The following is a 26353-nucleotide window of genomic DNA, read 5'->3' as shown; positions in this document are numbered from 1 at the left end:
AAGTTGGGTTTGTTCTCCAAGCACCTGGGGTTAAATCCCACCTTTGCAATTGGGCCTTAGATTCCTCATGTATAAAACGAGAGGGTTGGATCAGAAGGTCCCTCTGACCTCTCCGTCTATGGCCTCAAAGGTGATGTTGGTGAGACTGGGGATACAGAAATGTAATCCCATTTATAATCTCCAGGTCTGTGAGATATCTGTAATCCCCTTCTTGCTTCACAATCAATGGGGAGAGGGGAGGGGGAAGACGGGGGAGCAGAGAAATAGTAGAAAACATGTTTGTTTTGGAATCGCAAGACCTGGGTTTGAACCTGAGCTCTGCCAATGACTGTTTCCTCAGTCAAGACACTCAGTGTTCTCATCTACAAAAAGAGGAGGTCGAATTACATGACTTTTTAGGTTTTTCTTGATTCTACATCTTGGATTCTATATTATTATGTGCGTATGCGGTATTTGAAAAAAAAAACAAAAAAAAACCATACAGAAGAAAGAAGTTCAATTAAGAAAGAGATTATTTTGTATTTTGTTTGTAGCATTTTGGGGGGAGGGTACATGTATGGGGATGGAGGATTCCCATTGTGAAAATTATCTCCACTAATGCCGGTTGACAATTCTTCTGAAATTTACAGTCTTGGAGAGATGGCTGGAGGTACTGAGAGCCTGAATGATTTGTCCCTGGTCCCAACATAGAATTACAAACATAAATGGATTAATTCTCTCCTCATCAGAGGGTTTCAGTTTAACTTCTTGGACTTTCTGGCTCATCCTCCTTCAATGTTTCCTTTCCCTTCTCTTCTTCCCTCTCTGCCCTCATGTAATTCGTCAGTTTTTTAAGGCATTTCAGGTTAGAGCCAGCTGCCATGGGAAATAGCCTAGCCACTGAGATATACCACTCTGCCTAGTTTCAGTGGCTAATAAGGAGCTTTGAATGATCGCGGCAGAACGTGAAGGTCTCTGGCTTGGTCTTTTCATTTCCAAAGCTTCCTCTCCATTCTGTATACTCTGGGACTCCCCCATGCAAAGTGGATTCTTGGAAAATTCTGCCAACTCTGTAGAGACTTGGGTGAAATTCTCCCCTTCTCCAGTGAATGCACCAATGCCATCCTCTCTGTGACTGGCTGAGCAGTTAGGCCTAACAGACAGGTGGCACAGATGTTGTTTTACTGAGTTTTCGACCTTCCATGAGTGGCATCAGCTTTTCTCTGAGATGTGATTCTCTCTGCAGTCTGGCGGATTCTTACTCCATTACCAACTTCTTATGACAACAGACAAATTCCTCGCTCTCTCAGATCAAATTTGTAAGAAATAAATGAGATTAAAGCATATGAAATTGCATTGGAAAACACAAAAGGATGCTTCCATACTGGAAGCCATTATGATTTTCCTTGTTCAGTCATTTTTCAGTCATGCCTGACTCTTTGTGACCCCATTTGGGGTTTTCTTGGCAGAGATACTGGAGTAGTTTCCATTTCCTTCTCCAGCTCATTTTACAGATGAAGAAACTGAGGCAAACAGGGTTAAATGACTTGCCCAGGGTCCCATAGCTAGTAAGTATCTGAGGCCACATTTGAACTCAGGAAGATGTCTTCCTGACTCCAGGTCCAGCTATACCACCTAGTTGCCCAGCCATTATGATTAGAAACTAGTTTTTGTATACTTAATTGTTTGACATGAGGAGGTGCAATGGCTATAAGGAGAAGAAAATACATGTGGAAAAGGAATGGGAAAGGATGGGAGAGGGTAGAGGAAAGAAAGAGGAGAAGGGAGGATGGGAGGCAGAGCAGATGTCATGGAGTGTTTTTCATCCTTTTTGAAGAAATGCAATGAAATTAGAGCTTTCCATAATTGAACAGGAACACCTCCTTCTCTCTCAGTCAAAGATCTGTTTACAGTAATGAATCAAGTAACAAAAATCAATTTTTTTAACTTGATGAACCCAGTTTCATGAAAGCTGCATTTTAAATCTAACTTGAGCTGAGAGCGTTCTGTCTGAAATATTTGTTCTGCTGCTAGGATATCTGGTCCAAGAATCTGTGGTCTAGTGCCAATTGGTGAATTATCTTTTTCAACTTACTATATCAAACTCTTGTGCCCTTCCAGAGATAATGAACCTTCCAAATAGAAAAAAGAATCTGTTTTATTCCTTGGAGAGATCAGATTTATTATTCTGTATAATCAGAGAGGTAACATAAATCACTAGAAAACCCCATACCACCAATTTTAACATCTATTTTGGAACCAAAAGGTGTAATTCAATCATTCTCATCAGTCGTGAAAAAAATAAACTAAGCCTTCCCTACCTATAACTAAGTACAAGCAAGGAAGGGGGATTAAAAAGACTTTGTAAGACAACAGATAACTTAAGAGGCAGTATGGCAGATGTATTGAGAGAGGGAGTGTGGCATAGAGGGAAAAAGCAATGGTGTTGGAGTCAGAGGTTCTGGCTTCTGATCCCACCTCAACCCCCTGGGTGTTTGATTTGGCCAAGTCACTTACATTCTCTCTGCTTTCGTTTTCTCATATGTAAAATTAGGGAGTCTCTAAGGCTCATTACACCTCGATATATATTGTCTCTAAATTGTCTACCTAATCTTTCAAATGTAAAAAAGGTGGCAAAGTATTTTTTCTGAAGGAAATTATTAAGGCTTATTATCTAAATATCTGAATATAATTATAGTAACTTTGGTCTTCCCTTTGGGAAATTGCTCTTCAAAATTTAAACTTATTACCAACATAGAAACAAACCAGTAAGAAATGTTTTGCCATCAATTCAATGAGTTTGTTTTAGAGGAGAACGAAGTCTATAATTCAAAATTGAAACACTGCCTTGCCATAGTAATTAATCAAAGGGATGAGCTTCCAAATTTGTGTTAGGTGCCTTGCCAGATCATTTCAATCTTCACCTCAAAAAGGTAGTTGCCAGGTCTCTGTGGGGGTCCCTTATTTTCATGCATGCCAGTGGAGCCAGATATTCTTACTGGTAAGTCCCAGACTCTGTGGCAAATTTCCATTGATAGGGAAGCTTTGATAACAATCAAGGAGGCTCAAGATCAAAGGGAGGGCTAGAATGGGTTCAGTCCTCACTAGGTTACTAGTGGCGTAGCATATCTAAAGGGCTGTAAGAGGGAGGTATCATTTAGGATCATCATTATTGTCATTGGACCTCTAGGGCAGACAGCTAGTTTTCTTGTCTATTTTTTGAACAATGGTACCAGTGACCCAGTCTATTCAGATTACTAAGCGCTAATTAAAATGTTCTGTCAAGGTTAGTTGCAAGAGAAAATTAGGGTTCTGCCTAAAATCCCCTTGCATCAAGACCATATGATTCATAATGAAGAATGGCACATTTGTGGTGACCTAGAATTGCACCGGTCTTAAGCTACCTGCTTCTATTTTCACAAAGCCAAGCCACGGGTCTTTTCAGGGCAGTCATTTGTCAAATGAAATTAGTGGTTTGACTTTATCAGAATCGTGGCATAACTCTATCTTGACAAAACCATTTTTGGAAGACTTGAGACTTGTTCATGTGCTTGGTGCTATGAAAACCTGCAAAGAAATTCAATTGTAGGAAATAATTAAGAATTCAGTCGCGAAGATTAGGCAAGCCATTTGCCTCAAACAGGGACTGGCACAGATGACCTGCTCCTAAAATACTTATTTTATTTACTGCTTTGTAACACAGAAAGATAGTTGAAAAAAAATGTTTCCAGTTTTGGAAAGGGTAGGGCATTCATATTTGTCGCTACTCCAGACTCAGATGGCTCTGAAATTTCTTTGATCCTAAAGTTTCCTTCGACGACGCACATCCTTCTCCATGTTTGCCCATCCTGTGTGTGATTCAGGGCCATGAATCCCATTAGTTTGCCCCAGGGGATTCACTGCACACATTATCAATCATTCATCAATAGTAGTTGAACCTATGATGACCCCAATGAAACAACCCATGAAATAAAGGAAATTAAATTTGTCCATAACTGAACATTAATAAATGATTTAAGGTACAGAACAGTCTCTTGAATCAACCATGGCTTCATGAAGAGCTGCTTTCTCAATACTCTGCATACCAGTGTGGAGTGACATACTTGTACTTTGGGTCAGTTCGTATGTTAAATGTAGAATTTTAAAATTCTTTAACAATGGCATTTTTTTTTTGGCCTAATAGGTAATCAGCACGTAAGGACACATTGTTGTCTGTATTGATAATCTGATGGTCACTGTAGACCATCACATACCATATTGTGATGCTATTATCACTTCCTGTTGAGGGCAGAATGTGATACTGTATTTTGTATGAATCTGTCATATTTTTATAACTGGAGGGTTGAGGAATAAGAAGCAGTCAAGAACTGTGTTTGTCAAGGCCAAACATTTGCAAATGTGTGAGCATGATGTACCATTGTCACCATTTGTTACCTTGGGGCCCACAGGAGATAAAAGCTATTGGAATCAAATCATAGGAAATCTACCTTCAGTCATTGGTCAGCAAGCATTTATTTAGTACCTATTGTATGCCTGGCACTGTGCTAAGATTTGCTTTTCTTACCTTTGTGCTTTTTGCAAATATGTAACATTTGTGTGTGTGTGTGTGTGTGTGTGTGTGTGTGTGTGTGTATGTGTGCGTGTGTACACAGTGAATCTTTATCCACAGTGTTAATGACACCAATCAGAGGTGTGCTACCATTGAAAGAAAGCACTGGATCTGTAGCCAAAGAGACCTGGATTCAAATCCTGTCTCTGGCAAATACTACTTTTGTGGCCTTGGGCATCACTGGACTTCTCTGGACCTCAATTTTCTCTTTGATAACATTATGGAGTTGGACTGGTTGACGTCTGGATTTATTTCAGCTTTAGAGCTTTGATCTCGTCTCACGGACACCATTCCTGTTTGGCCTGGTGGGGTTGCATGCATTGAGACTAGGGCAGCCATGTTTGACTGTAGATGTATCCAGATGTACTGAGGTCTGTCCTAAATTGTTCTGTCCTTGTCTATGGTTGGAGGGTTGAAGGGAAAGTATCAATGTCAATGTTTGTCATTGTTCTCTTTTAACATGCTTGTGCAGTTTTCTTTAGTGTTATTTTTTTTCTTCTTAACTTAATGCTCCCATGCTCCTACTTGCTGTGGCTGCTAATATGTCCTCCTCCACCTCCTCCTCCTCCTCCTGTCTTCTGCTTCTGATACTAAAGCCCGCAGCCCGCTTGAGAACTCAGTGCCCTGTCTAGCCACCTGCACGTTGGACGATGAATCCCGAGTGTGGCGCAGTCCCAGCGTGGGATGGCTGAGTAAGTCAATGAGTGGGATGGGACAAAAGAGAGGTGGTGGGTGGAGGGCAGGGAGGATTGGGGCACAGGTGCTGTATAGAGTGAAGGAAGATATGAAAAGTGACACTTAAAAATAGATTCCTAGACAGAAATTTGGGGAGTCATCCCCCTGCTCCAGAGAAAAGCAATAGTACTATATCTTGCATGTGGAAACCTCCCTTGGTTAGAGGAAGATAAGTCTCCAAACAATCAAGCAAAAAGCATTTATAAAGCACCTACTATGAACCAGGCTTTGTACTAGGTGCTAGGACTATAAAAACAGAAATGAGATAGTCTCTGCCCTCAGGGAGACTGTATTCTATCAGAGGAAACAAAATGTACACAAAAGCAAAATAAATAGAAAGTAACTTTAAGGGAAAGGCACTAGCCAATTGCCACATGGCCTTCCATGGATGGCCACATCAAGTTCAGAGACATACTACTCTTGCCCTATCCCTTCTACTTTATTTTTCACTACTCCTCAACATGAATTCTTGGCCCAGATATGATACTACCATAGTAATCCTTCTAGGGATGCTATGTCCTCTTTCCTTTCCTATCCACTATCTTCACATCCTTTAGAGCCCAACTCCTGTTCTGTTTTTCCCATGAAGCCTCTCCCTGATGCTCAAATCCACATATTCTGAATTCCTATAGCCCCTACAGAGTTTAGCAAATGATCCACCCTCCCTGGTGTTGTTCTATGTAGTTTCACATACTGCTGTCTCTCCTCCAACTCTGTTGTGAAAGCAGAGACTGAGCCCTATACATTTTTTAATATGTGGTGCAGTGCTTTGCCGAATACAGAGAGAAAATGCTCACTAATGACTTTTAGTTGGTTGTAACATAGCCCTCATTTCACAGAAGACAATCTACAAGCCATCAGGTCAATTGGCTTCTCCTCCGGCCACCATCTTCAGACCATAGGAGTGTATATTTCCAAGGAGGAAAATTCTAAAAGGGAAAATATTTAAGTTGTCTTAAATTCATTATCTCACAGTTTAAACTTGCTGTCTTAATAACCCTGACTGCTTTTGGATCTGCAATGTTTCTCTGTCTTCTGGGTGCATGTATCGGTGGATCCTTTTGCCTGTTCTAATGCTTGATGATACACATTTGTAACAGGAGATTTGTTTTTCTTGCTTCTCAGGGGAGGAGGGAAGGTGGATCTTCGTTTGAAAATAAAATAAAATTTAATTTAAAAAGAAAAATAAAAGAAATGACCTATTTCCCTTTGTACTTATTGCCAATTGAGACCAGCTGCCATTGGCTCCTGACTTTGAACAAAGAGCAAAGAGGAAAAGGAGGATGAAGACATCCATCTCTCCATCTTGCCCCCAATGTTTTCCCATAATGTCTCAATTTTACCGTCTATTACTGTCTATCATAATATATAATATATATAGTACTGTGTGTTATGTTTGTCTGCCTGCCTAGATTGTAAGCCCACTGGGAAGCATCATCTATCTAATTCTGTACTTTGTTTTGTAGGCTTCTAATCTATGTTTAATGTGAATCACCATCATAATGATTACTATTATATTATGGTTTCTTTTAATGGGTAGCAATGGTATTTGAGAACTATGTGATTCCTTCTTGCTTTCAGAGCACAGTTTAAACAGGAAATGGAAGGCTCTGCTCGAAAATATTTTCATTTTAAAGACTATTTTCCATTTTCTCTGCTCTTATATTCATGAGAGACAGTTATTCAGCCTTTCCAGTTTATTGGAAGATCACAGTCCAAAGTCAAGAAATATTAATTTACTCTGGTTCTCAAGTTGTTTTTTTTCTCCCCAAAAACCTTTTTTTATGTGCTGTTTTTTTTAGAGAATTAGTGAACCCAAAGAGAATGCATCAGGTAAGATCTCTTCTCTAATTATCTGTGTAGATTTGAACAGGTTCTATTTTACCTATAGGGCCAAAGTACCCACCAGGAGGAGTCCTTTCAGATGCTTCGCTGTGGGCTTCCTGTTGAAAATTTTAATTGCCCTATGAGCATTTGTCTAAAAGACAATGTAGTATGGCAGGGTGCTGGACTTGAGGTCCAGAAAGTCTGGCTTCAAATTCTGTACATGACATGTAATAGCCATGAAATGATGGGCAAATAACTTAATTCCTCAGAGCCTCAGGCAAATCTCTCTTCATTTTTCTTAAGGTGCCATGGCCAGGGGCTCAGAACTCTCAGTTTAGAGATAAGCTTTGACCTATGTTTATAAAGGGAGTTTCCATAGTGGTGAAATCACAGGTCCTTGACGTACCAAAGTATGTGGTCCCCCTGGCATCTTGGCTTAGCTCTGCTCCTTCTGAAGCCATTGTTGGCAAATCTAACAGGCACCATGTTTATTTCAAGGCTAGGGTTTTAAAGCCTTTTTGACTCTTCCAGACTAGTGACTTTCTATTCCTTTGTTCACTTCTTTGCTAGACTTGAATATTTAAAGGTCACATTTTTCTTCTTGGGTGGCAGTATTTTCTGGGCTTCTTGTTGCCCACTTGGGACATAGATTTTTAGGTTTTCAACAGCCAAAAGCCATTTGAAAATGTGATTTGTCATTTGTTTACTTACCTACTAATTACTTTATTTATTATGCAGCATTCTCTTTTCAAGACTACCCTCCGAGTCCTAGTCTTATATTGGGCTTCTGGAAGGGAAATTGCCCTAGGTTCAAGATATACTGTGGTTCTGGTTCTTACTCTTAAACTAGCTCATGGGTCCCTATCAGTACTCTTACTTTTAATAGTCAGCCAGTAGACATTATTACCTCAGGGTAATGGGATTTACTGAGTAGGCATAATAAAAATAATAGCAATAAAACAGAGCCTATGTAAACCTAGAGTATACACAAGGTATAGTTACATTAGTGGGAAGAGAAGGCACAGACATGTTGTTATCATTGTTCAGTTCTTTCTCACTCTTTGTGACCCTATTTGGGGTTTTCTTGGCAAAGATACTGGAGGGGTTTGTCATTTCCTTCTCCAGTTCATTTTACAGATGAAGAAACTGAGGCAAACAGGCTTAAGTGACTTGTGCAGGATCACAGCTAGTAAGTATTTGAACTCATGAAATGAGTCTTCCTGATTGCAGGCCTGGCACTCTATCCACTGCACCATCTAGCTACCTAGCACAGACATAGAACTCCCAAATAAAGAGGCAAACACTTACAGAACACATGTGGACACAATTCTGGCACTTTTGGACCATGATGTTCTTTTCCTTCTTGTGGTATCCTCATACTGCTCCCCCTCAGGATAGGGTCTCTGCTGCACTGATTACTCAGTTGGTCTTCCTGGGCATATTCTTCTCTCCATCGTAACTCTCAATACGTAAGGGTGGCTTTCTTCTGAACAATAAGGGTTCATGATCCTCAAACTGCCTCCTGCCTTAACTCACTGGGTCTGTTCCCTGCTGGAACCAATGTCTCCTACTGGGTGAGTAGCTCCATTGCAAGTCATTGTGGCTTATAAGACTTGGGGGAAGAAATTCCCAGCCCACCTGTCATTGTTGAGGAATGATTGATTACCTCTGAAAAGCTGGGTTCTTCTGTAACTGGCAGAAATCACACTTCTCAGAATTATCTTCTACCTTGACTGACTGCCTCCCTAGAGAATGCCTGCTTTTTTAAAGGGCTACCAGGCTTATCTTTTGCTATACAATGGCCAGAAGTTGCTTTCTAATTCCATCTATTTTAATCAGAGAACTTTTCCACATCTAATGGGAAAAACAAAGTATAAACCTTTCTTCATATTTAATTTTTACCTTAACATACTACTGTCTCTGCTACTTTCCCCTTATCTTCTGTGATTTCATCAGCTGGCCCAGGGTAGAGGCGTGGGGTGAAATTTCATCAACTGGCCTGATCAACCTCCTCTCCCACAACATTTACTATGTATTTTTATTGGTGTATTTTGTTTTCAAATTACTCATATTTTCAATATATTCCTCTCCCAGAGAACTATCTTTTATAACAAGGAATGAAAAGCAAAGAAAAAAAAATACTACATCAATAGAATTAATCAACACATTAAAAAAACCTGACATTACATGTGGTGTTCCATACTCATACTCCATCCCCACTTTACCTCCTTTTCTGCAAAGAATAGCATAGGGTATCTTCTCATATATCTTCTCTGAGGCCCAGATTAATCATTATATTTTTCCAGCATTTAGTTTAGATTATTTTATTGTTTTTCTTCGCATTTACATTATTGTAGTCACTGTGTGCAGTGTTTTCCTGGTTCTGCTGACTTCACTCTGCACTAGTTCATGTAAATCTCCCTATGCTTTTCTGTATTTGTCATTTCTTAGTGAGAATTTCCATACCACAACCGATTTAACCATTTATCAGTTTATTGGCATCTGCTTTGTTTCTAGATCTATGCTATAACAAAAAGTGCTGCTATAAATATTTTAATGTACGTAAGACCCTTCTTTTTTTTTAAATCATTGTTCTTTCTGAGGCTTATGCCTGGCAATAGCATCTCTCAGTCAAAAGATATGGAAGTTTTCATCACTTTCTTGGAATGACTCCAAATTACTTGAGATAATGAAGAGCCAAGAATGACTCCCAGGTTATGAATGTGAGTGACTGGAAAGGATTCTGGTACCCTCAACACATATTCCTAGACACTTCAAAATCTAGAAATTAGAAGGGTTTTATTAATACACACTATGAGTCTCTGAGTCTTCCAGTAATATTCTCAGTGTAAGGTAATACAGTGTCTATTGTGGACTAAAGTACCTGTCTGCATTGGACAAGCAAAGAAGAGATACCTCATAATCCTGTTTCAGTAGGTTGTGACCTTGGGAGAGACTTGAGAAGCGATAGGTTGGGAAAAATTGTTGGAATACTAGCCATTGAAAGTTCTGTTATGGTCATTGATGTGAATGACTCTTCCAAGTTTCTTACCCCAGACATAGAGGCTGGCCTTGTGGTTTCATTAGTAGAGAGAACTCTTGGGTGAGAAAATTTCCTCTGCCAGTTCAGGTTGGCATATTCTCTTGTTTTCTTAAGAGAGATTTTTTTTCTTAATAGAATTGCCTAGAACAGTGAGAGGTTAAGTGATTTTTCTTGGGTCACACAGATAGTATGCTTTATTGAGGACTCAATCCCAAGTCTTCATGGCTCTACCAAACTGCCTCTGTAATGTGTCTTAAAGCCGGAAACTGGATGGAAACTGGTGTTGAGTTTCTCCCAAACCTTTGAATGACAGACGCATAACATAGTCTCTATCCAGGCCTACATTGGCCTCCTCGGGACACTCCATCTCCCAACCCTGTACTTTTTCATTGGCTGCCTCCCATATCTGGAATACTGTCCCTCCACACTTCCACCTCCCAGCTTCCTTCAACACTCAGCTCAAATCCTACCTCGTGCAAAGTGCCTTTCCAGGTACTCTCCATTTCTAATGCCATCTCTTAGATTATTTTCCATTTACCCTGTATATATCTTGTAGGTTCCTAGGTATTTATTTGTTGTTTTCCCGTTAGACTGTTTTTGCTTTTCTTTGTATCTCCTGCACTTGGTACAGTACCTACCACATAGTAAGTGTTTGTTAATTGACTGGATTATCCTCCAGTATTCTCAAGGCCTTTCTAGCTTGGTCAGCTCCACCAGAGCTAGAGCCCGTGCTATGCTTAAGGAGCCAGTGTCACCCCTCCCCCCATGGCACAATGAAATTTTGGAGTATGACTTTAGGGAAGGGATGGTAAAGTATTGAAATGATATCAGTGGCCCCTGGAGTGTGCTGGTAAATGTTTAACTTCTTTTTTAAAAAAAAGATCTACTTTTCTTCCTTTAACTTGGGAACTCAAAACATTCAAAGAGCTTAGTCTGGTTTTGCTTCTCCCTCTGGCAAGGGAGTTTAATAACCAGATCAAAGAAAACAAAACCCTCCATGATCTCATTTGGAGTTTTTTGGTACAGATAGTGGAGTGGAGTGCTACTTGCTCTGCCTGCTCCTTTTACAGATGACTCACTGAGGCAAACTGGGCTAAGTGACTGACTTTCCCAGAGTCACACAGCTAGTAAGTATCCAAGGCTGAATTTGGACTCATGGAGATGAGTCTGCTTCCAAGCCAATGCTCACTCTATCTGCTGTACCATCTAGCTGCCCAAGTGTTATGCACATTATTAACATTTTCTCCATCACTTAAGTCTAGACATTCAATACAACAATAAATCAAACCCTGTTTTGTAACGTTTGTCAATGTCTGGGATGTAAATGCTCACACTGAAAATTTAACAATTGGCTCTCAAAAGCCAATTCAAGCTGGCTGCACCTGGTTCCACCATGCCCCTGAGTGGACCACTCAGCTAATGTATTCAATGAGAGATCACTGAACCAAGACTCAGGAACCCTTGTTTCTCATTCTGGCTTTGCCATTAACTAGCTATGTGAAATCACATGACTTCCTTAGACCTCATCAGTTTAATGAAGAAGTCCAGCTATCAGGGATTCTTAACCTAAGATCCACTTACTTGCTTAAAAAAAAATTATGTTAATAACTGTGTTTCCATAGAATTAGTTTGCTTTGTAATCCAATAGATTTTATTTTATACATTTAAAGAAATGCTTTTGACAGAGGGGTCCGTAGGCTTCACCAGATGGCCCAAGGGGTCCATGACCCTTCAATAGTTTAAGAAGCCTTGGACTATATGATCTCTAGGGCCTCTTCCATCTTGAACATTCTGTGACTCTAAGATTATTGGTAGGACTTGGGATAAGGATGGATTCAGGTTAACGCTAGCCAGAGGGAGTAGTACAATTAGGCCAGCCCCTTTGATTGGTTGGAGTCCCAAAGTGAAAGGCACAGAGGTAGCAGTCTAAAGATGGCACAATCAGTCAACAAGAAGAAAGTTCTGACTGTGTGCCAGGTTCTGTGCTAGGAGCTGAGGGTCCAGAACTTAAAAGAAAAGAGCCCCTGCCTTAAGAAATTTAATGAGAGAGATGCCTTGTACAGAAATGTGTATATACAGAAGTTGTTAATGGGGAGCCTGGGGAATTTGTGGATGGATTTCCTGGCATTACATGAAAGCCCCAACATCAAATTAATACCTCAGCTGATAACCACAATAATAATGACAATAATTGTTCAGTTGTATCCAACTTGTCATGACCCCATGGAGTCCATGGAGTTTTCTTGGCAAACATACGGGCATAGTTTGCCGTTTCCTTCTCCAGTGGATTAAGGCGATTAGAGGTTAAGTGTCTTGCCCAGGGTCACACAGCTGGTGAGTGCCTGTGGCTGGATTTGAACTCTGGTCTTCCTGACTCCAGGCCCAGTGCTCTACCCACTGTGCCATCCAGCTGCTTCTAATGATAATAATACCTAATATTTATATTACATTTTAATGTTTGCAAAGTACTGTGCATGTGTTGTCACATTTGATGCTCAGAAGAATGCTGTGAGGTAGGTGTTATTATTACCACTTTAATGGATGAGGCAGCTCAGGCTGAGAGTTGGGAGACTTGCCCAGGGTCACACAAGCTAATTAGTGTCTGAGGTGGGATTTGAATTTAGGTCTTCTTGATTCCAAGACCTTGCCAATGGGCTCTTGCTGCTGGTGGTGGTAGGGTGAGGGAAGGCTGGTGCCCCTTGGAGGATCTCTGTTTTTAGCTGTCGTACTTTTTACTAAGGTTAGGGCATTCAAGGCTGGAAAGACCTCGGAGACACTTTGGAGGGAATAGCCCTGGTTCTTGTACTGAGTACTGAGTTTGACTCTCCCTCTTGCTTTGCAGAGAAGGCTGATAGCATGCTTCACTGGTATGGGACAGGGGCTGGGGAAAATGGAGAAAGGGAGCAAGAGACTTTGGAAGAAAACATAGCCTTCTACATTTCATTTTAGGCTTGGAATCAGGAGCTCTGGGTTTGAATCCCAATTCTAATTGTGTGATCTTGGGCAAATCACTTAACTTTTTCTCTGAGCCTCAGTTTCAGTGTATATAAAATGGGTGGGTGGAGACAATAGTGCTTTTGCTAGGTCTGAGTTGATATGAGAAAAGTGCTTTACAAACCACTGATTACTATACACATGTGGATAGTTAGTTAACTAATTTGTGTGTGAGAAAGAAAGGGAGGACAACCGCAAACATGTCTAGTGGCAGATACCAGTTCCAAAGTTAATAATGAAATTTTGGTTTGGGCAGCCAGCAGTAGAATTTTACTTTGATGAAAACTCCTAAAATTTCTGGCAGGGTCTGTGTCAATGGAGTTTGTCAGTTTGAAGTGAACTAAATTTGAAGTAATTCTGGTAATATAAACCCCAGCAATCCACTTGGTTATTAGCTGATAAAATCTGTTGAAACGGTTAGAGTCTGGATACCCAAACTACTCCACCCTCTTTCTCCTTGATGAATCTACTTGCCAGTTATGTAGTTATCTTAAAAAGAGACTTATTTGGAGATGTAGCAGCATTCAGTACAACCACCATTTAGTTCTTTCTCACCTCCTAGAGGCAGCTGGGCATATTGAGTAGCAAGCCAATCCCAAGATCAAAAGACTTACCTCTGGCTCAAACTGGGCTGTGGGACCTTGGGCAAGTCAATTAACTCCCCGCACCCCTCCAGGTAACTCTATAATATAATTCACAGCAGAGAAGGGAAGGCCTTCATGGATGGAGAGCATTTCCTCTCTATAATTTTCCTATGCTGGTAAAGTCAAAGGTGTGGAGCATATCCCTATGTCTAGTGTTAGATGCTGAGGATACAAAAAGGAATCATTTCTCTACACTTTTTTGCCCTCACAGAGCCTAGTATGGAGAAGAGTTGTGTCTTGGCCTTCTTGAGGGCTTAGATAGTCTGAAAGCAGAGAAGAGAACACATTTGTGGTTTCCTCCTGTATCTATGGAAGTCAATCTACTGGTCCCGGACATTTTTGTTGTTCAGGCATGTCTGACTCCTTATGACCCCATTTGGGTTTTCTTGGCAAAGATACCCCATTTCCTTCTCCAATGGTGTTAGATGCAGACTAGCAAAATATGCTTGGGACAATGAGACTACCTGATCATCGGTGTTGTCCATTTTTGTTTGGACAGTTACACAGTGAGCAGAGACAATGGAAAGGGAGGATTCATTGGCTTTCATCAGGGGTTAGTAAGCCTAGCATCCACAGACAGGCCCATGGATAGATTTTAGGAGGTAAAATACATCTTTTCAATATAATTATTATCCTTTTTAGTCCTGTGTATTTTATTTTAATCGTTTGAAAACATGATTCTGAGAGGGGTTCATTAGGTTTCACCAAATTCCCAAATGGGTCCAGGATACAAAAAAAGGTCCTTTCCAACTCTTAATGTTTAATTGTCTCATTATTCTAATGTATCCTTGAGGTAATTAGTCTGACATGCCATCTCCAGCCTCTGGTTCTTTGCCCTGCTGTCTCCCAGGCCTGGAATGCTCTCCCTCCCATATCACCTTTGCTTCTCAGGTTCCATGGCTTCCTTCAAGCCTTAGCTCCACTGCCACTTTCTGTAGGGAGCCTTTCTTTATTCCTCCAGCTGCTAGGGCCTAGCCCTGGGAGATTACTTCCCATCCCCTTTTGTATGAACCTACTTATTTGCATGTCGTCTACCTCATTAGAATTTGAGCCCACAGTTGGATTTTGTTTTTGCATTTCTTTGTCTTCCTAGTGCCTAGGTACACAATAAGCACTTCATATGTGCTTGGTGATTGATTGATGGATCGATATGGCTATGGAACATTGAATTCTTTTGCATCTCCTTTTCTCAGTTCCTGAATTCCTGCCAGAAGTTTCCCACTGCTCCACCTTGAACCTAAGTCATCAGACACATTCCTACCTAGCCACCATGTTTAGGCTTTCAGTTTCGAGTCTTAGACCCTGGATTAGTTTAGAGGACTGCCATAACCACCCCAAGGCTGAATTGAGACCAGGGGAGGATTAGTTCTGGTCTATAATCTGTAGTGCTTAGCACAGTGCCTGGCACACTGTAGGTACTTAATAAATGCTTGCTGGCTTGACTTAAATGGGCTCAGGAAGGTCCAATGGTCCACAAGATTGAAAATATGGAAGTGTGATTATAAGATAGACCTTCACCCACAGCCCATCCCCAATGCTGGTTGATGCTATAAGGTGCTTTGAAGATCTTGACCAAATGAGAGCCAATTAGGATCATCCCAGAAGGATGTGAATAACTATATGCATACACAAACTAATTAATCAATGAGTCACTACATATACTAGGCACTATGTGTGGTCTAGGGATACAAAGATCAAATGGTTCTTTCCGTTCTAACAAGGAAGATGCTGTGCACATATATAAACAAAATACCCTCAGGCAGATGCAAGGTGACCTTGGTGAAGGTGGAGAGAGGCCTTACCAGCTGATCAGATAGTGAAAGGCCTCCTGAAGAAGGGGTCACCTTAAGTCTTGAAGCAAACTAAAGATTCCTAGAGGTGAGGAAGGAGAACATTCTAGGCATGGGGTAGCCTGTGCAGCGAGGGATGGGGTGTCATGTATAAAGAAGAGCAAAAGGTCAATTTAGAATGGAGCATTGAGTGAGCAGTGGAGAATAAGTCAGGAGAGGTAGGCTGGGGGTGGCTTGCAATTGTTACAAGTGCTAGACCAATGAGGACAAGACATGGGAACACTCCCCATCTTCCACAGGAGCATTCTGAAGAAGAAATCTCCTTTGGTAACTGCAATAATAGAGTAATTTGGCCTTGACTAGACTCTGCCTATGTGGCTCCACGTGCCCTGAAGGCTGCTATGTCATCTCAGTAGATTTGTGGCATTTTGGGGAAGCCACAACATGAAACTACATAGGGAAAAATAAGACAGAGTCATATGGCAGGGGAGGGGGAGGTTGGCAGTCTTTGAAGAGATTGATAGAAGACACAGCCCACATTTCCATCCATCTGGCTTTGTCCTCTCCCAAGGTGAACGTCTTCAAGTTCAGAAAAGCTTCAGAGAGAGACCCTTATTTGAAAGACAGAGCATGAGGACAAAGTTATTTTTGTTTTTCCCTGAGGCCCTCCTTCTCTCTTACTGTGTGCAACCTTTGGTCATTGATTTCTAACCTTCTGTCAAGGATCTTTGAATGTAGTCAGCAAAGTTGCTCAGGAAGTGGTCACTGAAGGCTAATTTTACTTCTCTTCAGAACTCGAGGCTTTCTTCACCAATATACACAAGTGCTAATGTGGCTGAGAGGCCCAGGGGGCATGACTGCAAAAATGCAGGGAGACCTGTTGTTCCTGCAAAGGCCTGCATTTTTGTCTGCAGGTAGAAGAGCCTGGGTTAGTAGACCACCCACTTTCTACAGAGCACACACTTGTGAGACTCCTCAGGTATGGCTGTATTTGGAGCGAGAATGCCAGCCCTGGGGGATTGGATAAATGCTTTGAAATGGTCTGAGCAGAGCCCCAAAGGAAAGTAGACAGGCTGATGACGTGAGAAACAGTTAAGAGGATTAGGGGAGGGAGGGCAAGAGAGTTCTCTTCACAAACCTGAAGGGATGGTATCAGGAATATGGAGTCGACTTTATTCTGCATGGCTTCAGACAACGCAACTTCAACATCTAATAAAAGTTGGAGTGCAAAAGATTTTACTTTGGAAAGAATTCTCGGTAGTCACAGCTACATGACAGTGGAATCGATCTCACAAAATAGGGGATGAGCTCCCCATCACAGGAAGGGTTTAATCCGAGGCTAGACGATGACCATCTGTCATGGCTGTTGGAGAAAGGATTTCTGTTTTGGGTGGAAGTTTGGACTCAATGACCTCGCTAATAAATTCCTACTTTAAAATTCTTTAATTTGGAGAAGATAGATAGGAATGTCTGATCATTCTGCTGGAGGCGATGTTTTCTTTCCATGGCGGACAGAGTAATCATTATGGAAGATTGAAGGCAAAAGGAGATGGAGAGATAGTGTCATGGAAGCAATGAACATGAGCTTGCACAGACTTTGGGAGTTAGTGCAGGATAGAAAGGCCTGGCTTGCTGTGGTCCATGAGGTCACCAAGAGTCAGACAGGGCTGAACAACAAAGACAAAAGATAAGGTTATCGCTACTTAAATGAATGCTGTTTAGGGGCAAAGGATGAGAGGAGAACTCTAGAGCTGGAAGGGACCCCAGAGGCCAGGGATTTATACCAGCATTCTTTTACAAATAGCCTAGGCAGGCTAACTCACTTCGCTGAGGTCACATGGGCAGTAAGCATCAGAGGCAAGATTTGAACTCAGGTCCTCTGACTCCAGAGCCAGTGCTCCTTCTATAGTCCCATACCTCCAGTTCTTAAGTTACTTCCCCCCTCTCGGCCAAAAGACCTGGGATTTCATTTCATAGCTTTGGGACACTCGCTTTATCAATGCATCTTATGGTCTTAGCACCTAAAGCACTAAACAGTTAGAATGACTTGTCTATGTTTACCTAGCCAGGACATGGCAAACATGGCAAAAGTGTCTCTTCTCTCTCTCTCTCTCTCTCTCTCTCTCTCTTTCTCTGTGTGTGTCTCTCTCTCCCTCTCTCTCTCCCCCCTTCTGTCTTTCCCTCTGTCTGTCTGTCTCTGTCTCTGTCTCTGGTTCTCTTTCTCTCTTGCTCTCTGTCTCTGTGTCTCTATCCCTCTATCTTTGTGTCTATCTCTCTTTTTTTAAAAATTTATTTAATATATTTAGTTTTCAGCATTGATTTTCACAAAAGTTTGAATTACAAATTTTTTCCCCATTTCTACCCTCCCCCCACTCCAAGATGGCGTATATTCTGGTTGCCCCGTTCCCCAGTCAGCCCTCCCATCTGTCACCCCACTCCCCTCACATCCCCCTTTCCCTTCTTCTCTTGTAGGGCAAGATAAATTTCTATGCCCCATTGCCTGTGTATCTTATTTCCTAGTTGCATGCAAAAACATTTTTTTTTGTTCTTGTTGTTTTTGAATGTCTGTTTTTAAAAACTTTGAGTTCCAAATTCTCTGCCCTCTTCCCTCCCCACCCACCCTCCCTAAGAAGGCAAGCAATTCAACATAGGCCACATGTGTATCATTATGTAAAACCCTTCCACAATACTCATGTTGTGAAAGATTAACTATGTTTTGCTCCTTCCTAACCTATCCCCCTTTATTGAATTTTCTCCCTTGACCCTGTCCCTTTTCAAAAGTGTTTGTTTTTGATTTCCTCCTCCCCCCATTTGACCTCCCTTCTGTCATCCCCCCCTTTTTATCTTCTTCTTCCTTCTTTCCTGTAGGGTAAGATACCCAGTTGAGTGTGTATGGTACTCCCTCCTCAGGTCAAATCCAATGAGAGCAAGATTTACTCATTCCCCCTCACCTGCCCCCTCTTCCCTTCCTACAGAACCACTTTTTCTTGCCACTTTTATGTGAGATAATTTACCCCATTCTATCTCTCCCTTTCTCTCTCTCTCAATTTATTCCTCTCTCATCCCTTAAATTGATTTTATTTTTTTAGATATCATCCCTTCATATTCAACTCACCCTGTGCCCTTTGTGTGTATACATACATACATATATATATACATACATACATAGACACACACATATGTATATATATGTATACACACACATATATATGCATATTCCTTTCAGCTACTATGATATTGAGGTCTCATGAATCATACACATCATCTTTCTATGTAGGAATGTGAACAAAACAGTTCAACTTTAGTAAGTCCCTTATGATTTCTCTTTATTGTTTACCTTTTCATACTTCTCTTGATTGTTGTGTTTGAGAGTCAAATTTTCTATTCTGCTCCGGTCTTTTCACTGAGAAAGCTTGAAAGTCCTCTGTCTTATTGAAAATCCATATTTTGCCTTGGAGCATGATACTCAGTTTTTCTGGGTAGGTGATTCTTGGTTTTAATCCTAGCTCCATTGACCTCCGGAATTGTGTCTCTCTCTCTTGATCTCTGTCTTTATCTCTGCATCTCTGTCTTTCTAGCTGTCTCTCTCTCCCTCTCTCTCTCTCTCTCTCTCTCTCTCTCTCTCTCTCTCTCTCTCCCCCAAAGGGGGTAGGTTGGATGAAGATGAGATCTGTAGTTTTTCCTGCGTCTTGCCTTGAGCGCTTACACACACACACACACACACACACACACACACACACACACACAATGGATAGATATCTATATAAATTTATCTATATTCATATCTATTTATTGCTATCAATGTCTAAATATATCTGTATAGCTATTCGTACACTTAGCTCTCCCTACATACATATATATATGTATATTGATACATATATGTGTATAAATGAATCTGCTTGTACCTATGTGTCTATGTATGGATGCATGTTTGAAATAGAGGGCAAACTTCTAGTCTGCTGGTTGCTAGTTTTAGTATTATTAATTAGTTAGTTGTTTGTTAGTGTTAGCTTTTAAAAGAAAGCTTTCAGGAGATGGTTCTGAATCTCTGTCCTCTGTATGAGCCCAGAATGCTCTCATTGCAGTATGTGTATGTGTATACAAGTACACATGTATACACATGTATGTGTATATAGAACACATGCATTGTATACATACAACACATATGTATATGTTGTGTGTATACAAAATATATACAAAGAGAGCAGGATGGGGCAGAGAGAGGAGAAGAGACAGAGGCACACAGAGAAAGGAAGGCTAATTTTAAATATTCTTTTCTCCTTATTAAAGTAAAACCTCTTAGGATCTCTATAAGCCTCAAGGTGGGTTAAGGCCACTTTCAGTATTTAGAAATAATGAAACTCAATTTCTTTCTATCCATCAACAAGCATTTATTGAGTGCTTATTACATGTCAAGCATTGTGCTGGGTGTTAGGAATAAAGAGGAAAAAATATTAGACAGTTCCTGACTTTTCAGGAGTGCGTTTAGACCTGTTGCCCCAAATAAGGAAAATTCATGTGTGTATGCTCTAGGATAAGTGGGTTGACCTAAATGCATAATCTAGGACATTGTTGTGTATGTTTGGGAAGCTGAAAATCCCTGCTCTACAGCTGAAGAAACATGGGAATGAGGAAGGGGCCTTCAGGTAGGGGCGGGGGCTGCCTTTTTGGAACATAGACCAAAGAGCTCCAGGTTCACTCATTTCTTCTCTGATCTATATTGGATACAGCTGGCCCATTGGTGATTTGGCATGGGAGTGGATATTTGCTGAGCATATTGCTTTGGTTATATAGAAAGCATGCATTTTCTCTTCTGCTCCTTTTTGGGAAGGGAAAAGTAGGGTGTATAACATAAGACAACGAATTCCCCTGTCCAACTCAGCATTGTATATGTTTACTTATATGTTGGTGCTTTCTCCAGTTAAGGAAAGACCACAAATTCCTTGATGGGCTTGTCGATGGCATTTCCCAATCTAGTGTTTGATAAAGCAGTATTTCTCAGCTGAAGGGATTCCATCATCTCCCACCCTTTTGGGGGAGAGATTAAATACTTTAGGGCTTTCCAACTGAGAAGATTCATAACAAAAGGTGAGAGGCAGCCCAGTGGAGTATCCAGAGAGATCAAGTCAGGAAAACCTGGTTTCAAATCCCATCCTGACACACACTGGTTTTATGATCCTGGCCAATTTATCTCTCAGCATCCTTCAAGTTTCTGAGATGGTGCTGACCTGGACTGGTAAATGAATTTTCCTTAAATGGAAATTTCCTCTGCCAGTGAATCCACAGGCCCAGGCCCTATTCCTATCCCATCTCAAAAGATAGCAGGAACTGTGAGTTAGCAGGTTATAGGGAACAGAGCGCCCTTCAGAAGCCAGAGGAGGTAAGTTTATATCCTGGACATTCTTCTAATTACTACTTAGGTGTCATTAGACAAGTTCCTTCACCTCTATGGCCCTTAGATTCCTCATATGTAAAATGATGAGATTAGATAGGGTTCCTTAGCCCTTTTTGTGTTACGGTCTCCTTTGGCTATTGTCTGGTGAAGCCTCTGGACCCCTTTTCAGAATAATGTTTTTAAATGCCAAAAAATACATTATATCACAAATTAAACTAAATTTATTGAAATGGAATTATAAACTTATTAAAGGAACAAATTCAAAGCCCCCACTTTAGGAACCCCTGGATTAGATAATCTCTAAGGTGGTTTCTAAATGTGTGATGTTATGAAATTGGTACCTCCCTTTTGAAAGGTACAAAGCTTTGAGTTGTGGTGTAGGGCAGTGGATGGAACATCAGGCCTGAAGTCAGGAAGACGCATGTTCCTGAATTCAAATCTGACCTCAGCTACTTATTAACTGTGTGACTCTGGGCAAGTCACTTAATCCTGTTTGCCACAGTTTCCTCATCTGTAAAATGAGATGGAGAAGGAAATGGCAAACCACTCCAATATCTCTGCTAAGAAAACTTCGAATGGGGCACATAATTGTACAACATACCCAATTTTATCTGTCTATCTATCTATCTGTCTGTCTATCTATCTATCATATATAAATAAATAATATATAAAATCGAATATCATACATAATTGGGTAAGTTATATATATATATATATATAAATATATGATATGTCTTATATATATATATATAAAATTGGGTATATAGATACGAAATTGGGTAAATATACATATACATACATACACATATATATTCATATATATACACAAACATACATATATGTTCTGGGAGGGGGTTACTTTACAGCATCCTACTAAGGGCTTCAGGGAGCAGAAGTCTAGAACTGATGCCCACAGAGCATTTGGAGAGATGTGAGAAGAGAAAAGTGTCATCATGGAAGTTCAAGGTCAAAATTACTAAGGAGACTGGTCATGAATGAGTATCTGTGCAGAAATCCAGATAGATCATTGGGAAATGAGTATTAGATTGATCTTGAAAGATCAGTGGTGAACTCATTAAGAACACTTTCGATTATGGAATTAAGGACAACAGCAAGAATATAGGAAGAGGGTGGGGGTGTAAAAAGGGGAGACATTGGACAAAGTTATGGTGTCAGTGGATATCTTATTCAGGAGTTAGGAAGAACCAGTATCTCTAAGACAGAAGAAGAAGGAATAGAGTCTATTTTGGTTCAATCCTAGGGAGTGACCCATGGAATCAAAGGTGTTCTCTATACAGACATGGATCCTTCCCAGATTAATTGTCTATAAATTCTAGGGGAGACGCAAACCCTTATATTAGGCCCACGTCACTCCCAGACTCCTGGTAACTGAGATGCACATTGTCTACTCAACTTGAACCCCTGGTGGTGCATGGAAGGGGCAGCTGAGGCAGGAGGTGAGGGTTGTTTATTATTAATTTGTGGCTCCATTCACCCCTTAACTTTTACCACATGCCAAGCTTCCTGTGGCAAGAAGAAATATGCTTCAATTTATGTTTTTGAGCCAGTAAGGATTTCTCCCCTATCTCTTTGCTCCACAGTCAGAATGATTTCGGCCTTTGGCCAAACCACATGCTTAGATGCTTATCAGAGATTTTTGCCTCACCATCTTTGTCACTTTCCGAACCAGCATCCTCCTCCTCCAGCTCTTATCTCCTGGAGACCTCTCCCCAGCTCCCCCTCTGCTATCCTGTTTCCCAGAAGCCTGGCCTTCTTTCTGAATGCACTTTGTTTGCCTGGCCCCGGCTCTTGCTTTATCCCCATGGGATTTCTCTCTATTTCTTTTCTACTTTTCGCAGTTATGTCCACTGCAGGGTGTCGGGCTCCAAGCCAGTTTGGCAGCCTTAGCAAGGCCTGTTAGTTCTGGGCTGGTTACAAACTTCCTCCCTCCTATTAGCTCTAAGCCTAAGGCTTTCCAAGGCTGACTTCTCCTGGAGTGCATCCGCAATTTCTCCCCTCGGTAGGAAATGAGCTCTGAATAGCTGTGTTTATAGTAGCCTGGGCTAAGAGGGGAGACTTGACACCAGGTTTCCATTAAACAAACAAACAAAAAGCAGTTTTCACTCAGTTGTAAAATCTTCCGAAGTGGGCTTCTTTATTCAAAAGTTATCCAAAGGCTCCTCAGAGATAAATTTTGTATATTTATTTAGACTGTGATAGGAGTGGTTGCACTGGAAATGAAAATTTTCTTATTATTTTGCCTTCATTTCTCAATATAAACATCCACTACCCAATCAACTTTAGGAAAGATTTAAAAAGCAGCAACATCAAACGGTAGGCAAGGCAGGTCATCAGCAAAACCAGCTGACACATCCACAGGGTCTAACAACAAATGCATCATCCCCACTCATAGCCTGCCCTTCCCCCACCTTGCCAATGAAAAGGAGGAAGGAACATTTTCTTATTTTTTTTCTTTTAAAATTAAATTTATTTTTCTAATTAGCAAAAATCTGCCTTGTCTCCCTCACTGTATCCCATCCTCTGCTTTTGAGAACAAAAGGAAAAACAAAACCCCTGTTATAAACAAATTTCTTCATTAGCCATCTCAAAAAAGATCATTCTCTCTCTCTCTCTCTGTCTGTCTCTGTCTGTCTGTCTGTCTCTGTCTCTCTCTCTCTTTCTCTCTGTCTCTCTCTCTCTGTCTGTCTCTCTGTGTCTCTCTCTCTGTCTCTCTCTCTCTCTCTCTCTTTCTTTCCTCCCCCACCTCCCCTTTCTCTCTCTGCAGTATGTCTTACTCTGTCCTTCATTCCTCACCAGAAAGTGGGTAGCACATTTCATCATTAGACCTCTGGAATCCTGGTTGGTCGTTATACTGATCAGCATCCCCAAGTCTTTCACTATATACAGTCTCATTTTGTTTTCTCTGTTCTGTATCAGTTCATATAAGTCTTCCTAGATAGTGACGTAATATTTTCTCATCTCTTCTCTGAGGCAAAGCTTTGTCATTTAAATCAGATAGCATTCAGTTTCTTTTTTCTGTTCTTTCTGTTTATGTCATCGTAGTCATTGTTTATACCATTTTCCTGGTCTTGTTCCTTCTCCCTCCATCAGTACGGTACAGCAATATTTAGCCATCCCCAATTAATTAACATGTACGTTATTTCCATTTTTGTGTTACTCAAAAAGAGGAGCTATGAATATTTTGACATATGTGGTACCTTTCTTACTGCCTATGACCACCAGTGAGATTTCTGCATCAAAGGCATAGACATTTTAGTAACTTTTTAAAGCAAAATTCCATTCATAGCTCTATCATTAATGCATTAGTGTGCCTGTTTTCCCATATCCTTTATTTCTTTCTCTTTCAATTTTGCCAATTTGGGAAGTAAGATGTGAAGGAAAACCTCAGAAATGTTAGTACTGTTTTTGTTGTTCAGTCACCGCATAGACCATACCTCTCCAGGCCCTTTTGTCCTCCACTATCTCTCAAACGCTGATTATTATTATTATTAGTCATTTGAAATAGTCTCTCATGCAATTGTTAGTACTTATCAGCTCTTTTGTGAACTGTTCTTTCATATTCCTTAAACATATGTCTATAGGGGAATGACTCTTGGTCTTTCATGCTTGTGTTAATTTCCTATATGTCTTGAATATTAGCAGTTATCAGAGATAACTAATGCAAAGATATTCCCCTTCCTCCATTGGACTTCTTATCATTGTCACATTTATTTTGTTCATGCACACACTTTACAATTTGTGAAATGGAAAGCCATAGTTGTGAAAGATGTGGTCACCTGTTTTTCTCCATTAAAATGGGACTTTTTAGACTTAAGTTGATTATCCATTTGGATAATTTATATCAGGTGGCACAAGATACTGGTTTAAACCATTTTAAGGGGCAGGCAAATGGCTTTCCAGTCATATACTACGTCCATCCTGAAGGCATCAAACATTTATTAAACACTTACTGTATGTCAGACACTGTGCTGAGTGCTCAGGATATGAAGAAAAGAGAAAAAAAATCCAGCCCCTGCTCTCAAGGAGCTCAGAGTCTAATGGAGGGGGGCAATATGCAAACAATTATCTCAGAGGCACGAAGATTGAGGAGGACTGGGAAGGTCTTCTTGCAGAAGGGTAGGACTTTAACTGAGACTTGGAGAAAGCCAGGGAAGCCAGTAGGCAGAGATGAGGAGGCAGTGCATTCCAGGCATGGGCCACAGCCACTGGAAATGCCCAGAGGCAGGAGACAGAGTGTCCTGTGCAAAGAATAATTCTTGAGTTTATCAAACACTGGAATTGAGTTTGACTGTTTCTCATTCTTTCTAGACTGTTCGCTTGATCTATTTTTTTATCTTTTATAATACAGTTTGAAATCTTCAAGTACTATTTTAATTTTATTTTGGAGTTTTCATTATTGGAAACTCTGAATTTTGTGAGGCCCATGAAATCTCAGATGTAATACTATTGTCATACAGTGTTAATTGGCTTCTGTTCTCCTGTGCCATATCCCTTTTAAATCCTTTAGACTGAGCTATGTGGCGTTTAATCTGTTTTGAATGAAACCCATGGTTCATTTACATAGGTGTCTGGCTTGTATACATTTACATCATTTACATAATTACATTTAAATATACCTCATCTTGTAAAATATCCTGTGTTGTAAGCTCTTTCTATGTCTTTCAGTGTGTTTAATAGAAATGATTGTGAACTGCTTGCCAGATTTATCAATTGCTACATGTGTGCTACAGAAAAATGATGTTTTCAAATTTTGCACAGCAAATATTTTTTCTCTGAGACAATGTGTACCTGCCAAGTTGTTACTTTGAAGATGAAATTGGTTTTGAGTTGTCTGGATGCTTGGAATTTCATGCTCATAAATTACTTTTCCTATGGATTGAAAACAGCAATATGAGGATTTATGAGAGACAGTATAGTAAAGGGAAAAGAGAGTTGGGTTTGGAGGAAGAAGATCTGGGTTCACATACTGGCCATTTCCTTTGTGACCTTGACCAGGTCACAACCACTCTGTATCTCAGCTCTTAGTCTATATCAGTGAGGGGCTAAATGGTCTTTTCTAATTATGGAATTTCTGATCTTATTCAGATGATACTATGAAAGCTAAATATTTTGGGGGGGAATAGGATAAGGGGGAACACAAGTTTCCTCTGTTCAATGCTAATTGTAAAGCATTTGGGTGAGTTCTAAGATGGAATTTGACAAAGAATGTAAATTACCTAGGGAAGAACTCCTCTACTTGGCAAGAATTGCTGGGAAAACCAGAAATAAATTTGGCAGAAATTAGACCAACCTTGTGTACCATATACCGTGATAAGC

General features: G+C 40.5%; 1 protein-coding gene across 1 annotated transcript in view; it reads left to right on the top strand.

Moving 5' to 3' along the window:
- SLC4A4 (solute carrier family 4 member 4) overlaps positions 1-26353 on the top strand; it is a gene marked incomplete in the record, with an annotated part of 320448 nt that overhangs the window by 123460 nt on the left and 170635 nt on the right.

The sequence above is a fragment of the Trichosurus vulpecula genome, chromosome 6 (genome assembly GCF_011100635.1).
Source record: "Trichosurus vulpecula isolate mTriVul1 chromosome 6, mTriVul1.pri, whole genome shotgun sequence".
Taxonomy (NCBI): domain Eukaryota; kingdom Metazoa; phylum Chordata; class Mammalia; order Diprotodontia; family Phalangeridae; genus Trichosurus; species Trichosurus vulpecula.
This window is presented reverse-complemented; position numbering and strand designations above follow the sequence as displayed.